Raw genomic sequence first — 5,967 nt, forward strand, 5'->3', positions numbered from 1 at the left:
ATAAAACTCACTGATTTACCATCATGTCAGTAAAAACTAAAAATGTCTGACTTCTTATCTGGTTCGTAATGCAGCTGGCTGATGCATCTAGCAATGTAAATTTGTTTGTCTTTGAAATCAATTTGCTTTGAGATTGAAGATTTACACATCAGAGAATAAACAGACATTCAGGCAAGTTAGGGGGAAGTCAGATGGAGTTAAAAATGGCAACCTGATCTAAAGTAAGTTAACTCAGATCGGGTTGGCCATTTTTAGAACAACCTAACTTTCCTCAACTTCTGTACATTTAACAATGTACAGTTAGGTCCCTAGTTAGGTCAATCTAAGTGTAAGGTCTGCACATGAGCAAACTAAGTTATATTGGGTGGTCATTTTTAATACAGTCTAACCACCCCTAGCCTGAAAATAATTTTATAAAAATTTATAAAAATCATGAAAATTCAGAGGAATTTTAAAGAAAGAGTTAGGTTAACTTTTCACTTATATTTTCAAATGTTGACCTGGCCAATATATTATTTTTTGTTTTGAAATGTGCTTCTCTTCCTCATTCTGTGCTACCACTCTATGAATACATGAGTCACATAACAGACCTGATATAGACTATTTAAGATTGAAATGCAATGGAGATCTAGGTATCCAGATGACAGAATTCCAGTGGAAATCAGCAATTCAGAATTTGCAAACATCCACAATTGATTTTAGACTTTGCCTTATACAAAGAAAGATAATTTTTCATTTGTACTGGGTTCCCTCTAAATTAAAAAAAAAATATTGCCAGTAGATGCATGTTGTAGAAGTGACACGTTGCAGGCAACACATGATCACATGTTTTAATTATGCCCTATTATCAATTTTTTTTGAAGGAGGGAAGAGGGGAAAGTGAACTTGTGACCTGGCCTTTGATTTCTGGTCCACCCAAGATTTAAAACTAAATGCCTGGTAGTGGCATTGTGGTGTCTATTAGCTGCTCTTGGTAATGAAGCTCTTATTTCACAGCCCTGCAGACTGGTTTTAACTAATTCCAATACAGTTATTTGTTCTTGCTTCCATCTTAAATTGAATAATATAGCCTTAGGTCCCTAGTAAAGCTTCTAGTTTCTTTTTACTTGGGGAAGGAAAACTATTGTGTTATATGGAATGATGCACCACAACAACTGCACCCCTCTTTCCAAAATCCTAGCTCTGCCCATATCCCTTCCTCTTTTTTCTCTTTCCTTAAAAAAGTTATGCTATTGTTTGTGGCATAGTTCAGTTTTACATGTACAATATATATATAGATTTTTTCTGATTGTTCTATTGTATTTTTTTTAGTTAATAAAAATAAAAGAAAAATGTTGGTTAGTTCTTACTGATCAAGCCAGTCACATAATATTAATTCTATTTCTCAGGTAGGTGAGCCCACAGTATGTGGTCTGGTAGTTTAGGCAAAGTGCTTTTTTCATATTCTCAAATGAATGGCTGTAATTTATAGTTTTTCAGAACACCGTAAGAAAAAGCAATTGGGATAGATCAGTAGTGTTCATCGAGCTCCTTATGGGTTCAGAAATTTGTTGGCTATGGCAGCAGTAGTAGCAATAATTGTTCCCAGAGCCATGGTAATTAACACAGCCACTGCTTCCCTTTTGCCAGTTTTCCAGACCTGTAGAAAACCCTGAGGTCTGGGCGATACATCCCTGTGTGCAGTCACTCCATGGTCAAACCTGGCACACATGGTTGTTCTGTGGTCAGATCTGGCATGGGGGTTGTGCTGGTGTCTGGAATGCAGTGTGCAGGGGTGCACTGTTACTCTAGATCACACCTGTGGACCAGATTTTGCGCATGGATCTGAATCATACTCACAGGGCCAAAGAGGATGAACACCAGTTGGGTCAGATAGAGATGCTGTGCAAATCCATCCTGCAGCATGTATGTTACAGAAGAGTTAGTACCTTCCTGTCCCACAGAAAAGACCCCCAAGGATTTTAAGCATCAGTGGCCCTGCTGGAAAGTGCCCCTCTCACATACACATAAACCCTCTGGAGACACAATAGGGAAGGCAGGACACCAACTTAAAGGCTCATTTACTCAGGCAAATTTATTGACAAAATTATGCAGTAGTTACACATCTATATTTATATGGGTATTGCTCCCCAGCTGGACATACTTATTTGAAAATGAGTGTTTTTTTCTTATGTAGATTATGTTACTTTGAAAGTAGATAAAACACTAGTGAATCATGTACATAAAGATTGTGTCATAATTAGGGGTGCACCGATATAGATTTTTTGGGGCTGATACCAATAGCCAATTTTTAAGGAGGCATATCAGTCAATACCAATCCAATACCAGTCTGGCAGCTTGAAGAGCTGTGTGCAGCTGGTAAGTCTGGTGTGGAGGAAGGGGAGGGAGAAGGGAAGGGAAGAGGTGTTGTGGGGGTAGATCAAGGCCTCCGCAGTAAAGGAGGAGTGGAGCTGGGGCTGAGGCAGGGGGAAGCGCTGCCCAACAGGTGTAAGGCAGGCACGAGATGGAGTCACAGCTCATGAGGGGGGCGTGGGGAGGGGAACCAGCTCAGACCACTGCATGCCACTTGCCCCCCCATGCCCTCCTGGACACGTGCTCCCAGATCAGCATGGGGCGGGGCGGGCTTTTTCCAGTGGGGTAGGGCTGCATGCAGGGCTGGTGGGGGTGGCGGCACTGGGAGGAAGCTATGGGGGGGTAGCAAAATTTGCCACAGCCCTCCCCCCCCTACTCCCAGCGCCGCTGTCACCTGCCCTGCGTAGCCCCGTCCCACTGGGATGAGCCTGCCCAACCCCACCCCATGCATATTCAGGGGCACACGCCCCCCCAAGCCCTCCTGGATCAGCAGTGGAAGCAGTGGTGCGAGCTGTTGGGTGAGAACCGCATAAGCCGCCAGACTAGCAGTACAAAGCGGCAGGAGCTGGTCCCCCTTCCCACTGTCCCTGGATGAGCCATGGCTCCATCCTGCACCTGCCCCACCCTGGATGTGCAGCCCCTGCCCCAGCCCCACTCCTCCCTCACAACAGGGACCCTGATCTGCCCCCTCACACTCCTTCCCTTTCCCCTCCCCTTCCACCACAACAGACTTCCCAGCTGCACACAGCTCTCCAAGCTGCCCAGAGATGTTCCTCGCCGCCTATGTGCTGTGCTGTGGCTGTGCGCATGCACGGGACATTTATTAGCCAAATTATCGGTCATATCCGGCCGATTTCTGATACAGCCAATTTTCTTTATATCGGTTCGGATCCAATATTGGACCGATGTATTGGTGAAACTCTAGTCATAATGCAAACATATAAAGGGGATGTGAATTAAAATTTGCAGGGGTATCTTTACATCTGGCATTCCATTACTTTAAAGTGCTAGACTTTGCAACTTGCAAACTATTCTTCTAATGTTGTTCCTTGTGTATTAAAAGCTGCAAATATAGCTTTCAAATATATGACCTATATGCTGATCCATTTTTTCACTAGGATTTATTTGGGAAAATAAATCCCAAATTTATTAAAGAATGTTGTCAGGAAGTCACAGATGGCATCTTTCCAAACAAGCTGTGGCCCCTTATAAGCTCTCCAGGTGGTTATGACTGGCATAATTCTTAGTTCAGGATTACCCTATTTACATCATCAACTAAAATGATCACAAAAAAAAAAAAAAGTGTTAACAGCTGCGTCTTAATCAGAGAAAAAAATTCTGATAAGGAAAAGAAACAACATTTGTTAATGCAAATTAATGACTGGATTATAGAAACTCAGTGCAGCTGCATCTCTGTGAAACCACAATACATGAGTGGCAAAATTAAGGCGCTTGAAAATAAATCAGATAACAAAACTAAATTACTGTCAGCAAGGACATCATGTTTAATGCTACAAGTGCATGAAATGCCAGCCAATTTCAATCAGCAATAATTTGAACAGGCCTAATATGTAAAACACAATTTCTGGGAAATAATTATTTGAAATACTCATTTTTTTCAGAACTGTAGGATGCAGAGCTTAATGACTGGCACACCAATTACTAAAATGCTTTGCAAATCTTACTGTTCTCTAATAGTGTGGTAATCACTGGGCTGATACAAAAATGAGAGCTATTTCATCTGAGGCATCCTTCAGGAGTGGGCCTGACAATGAGTAAAACTAGTCAGCTATTGAAAAGTTTTTATTTCAGGCTCTTTGCCCAAGGTTTGATTGCCCACCATAAAACATGAATGTTTTACTGCAGATTTTCACTGTCTGTCAGATGAACATTTCAAATATAGTCTTTTCTCTTGTCAAAGGCAATATTTATGTACATGAGAAAATAAAATTGCTCTGACAGAGGAAAAGGGTTATGAATTTACAGCAGGAACAAACTAAGAAAAAGTTCAAGTACATTTCCATCACCTTGGAAGCAGATGTTCAAACAGATAGCCACTGAGGGAAGGGTAGAAAAATAGTCTGTGGCCCTTAACTGAAATATCATTTTATCTTGCTGTAACACTCATAACTCCTTTTTTCCCTTTGTCCCTGCTCCAAGGACAGCTCCACGCTAAGAAAAAAAAGATACAATAATTTTGGACTTTTTGCAGTTCTTTAGTAACCTCTATAAAAGCCCTAAAAGAATTCAATCAGTAAAGTGTCACATAAACCTTTCCAAAATCTAGAGGTGACATGCGCCACAATTCTGATATTGGAGTTCCCAACAACAATTTTTCCTTCCTTTCTTGTGTTGCTGAGCTCCCAAAATCACATAGAAGCAAACACAACTAAGAGTGCAGGTTAAAGATTGCTTCTAAACCTAAATGAGCCAGACAGAATCTATTGGCTAACTTTGCATGAGTTACTCATTTCTTACTTCATGCCAGAAAACTAGATAAAAAATGATTTTTAAACCAAATTATTCTCCTTTGATCTGAGCCTTTCTTAGTACAGAAATAAAGTCATGGTTTTCCCTTACGTTATCTGCAGATTACAATGTTGACATTTTAACTGATTGTCAAAGTTAGCATTATTTTTAATGGGGGTTCCCAAAACTTCTTTATACTCACCATTCCACTCCACATAAACCTGATATGGTGGAGACCATATTATCCAACTTGACAGAAACGGTCTACACAAATGTGTACAGGCAATAACTAAGTATAGTACTCATTCTCCTGCCTTTCTGCAAGCTATGCTTATATCCACATATTGTATGCACTCTAATAAATTATAAGTGTTATCAACTTGTACATCTATTGTATATATGAATTCTCCGTTCATTTCTGAAATATCTACCTCTGCATTATAAAACAACATATTTAAACGATCCACACAAAATGTTAAACTATGAAGTTAAGAACACAGTACCATTTGGAACTACAAGAATTTACAGGTAGAATAATATTGCTTGGGTACTGGGTTAGCATCCCTGACTATTTCATTTGATAACACTGCAATTCCCAAACTTCATTCAACCAAACTCCTAAAATAAAAATCACTATTTTCACAATGCCCAGAAAAAATACACGCAATAAAAATTCCAAGAAACAAAAACGTTTGCATTTGGTATCTGTATTTTAGACTGTAAGATCTTAAAATAGGGAGCTCATTTTTTTTTTTTTTTTTGGTAGAACAGGGTATAACATAACAGCAGTTAAGTTGAACAGAGTATCCTGCCAGCACTAACAGGTGGTCAGGATTTCTGTTTTAATTTTTACTCAGAACACAGCACTTCTGATGCCCAGGCCACGTGAAGTTGCTGCTTCAAAAATGACTCAGCAAACAAGTTTAAAAAGGGCTTATAAATCAAATTCTTACAGCTGGTTTTTTCCAACAATTTGGAATATTTTCAGAATAAAATCACATTAGTTCTTAGCTAAGGGGTATTGCACTGCAGAAAAAACAATGTTTTGGAGAAGGCAAAAAAAAAGTCTTCTGACTGGTTGGTAACCGTTCAAGTTCTGACACAATTTTAAATTAAGGACTGGGATAAAACTAATGAGCAACAATC

This window comes from Alligator sinensis, unplaced genomic scaffold, assembly GCF_000455745.1.
Source record: "Alligator sinensis unplaced genomic scaffold, ASM45574v1 scaffold281_4, whole genome shotgun sequence".
NCBI classification, from domain to species: Eukaryota; Metazoa; Chordata; order Crocodylia; family Alligatoridae; genus Alligator; species Alligator sinensis.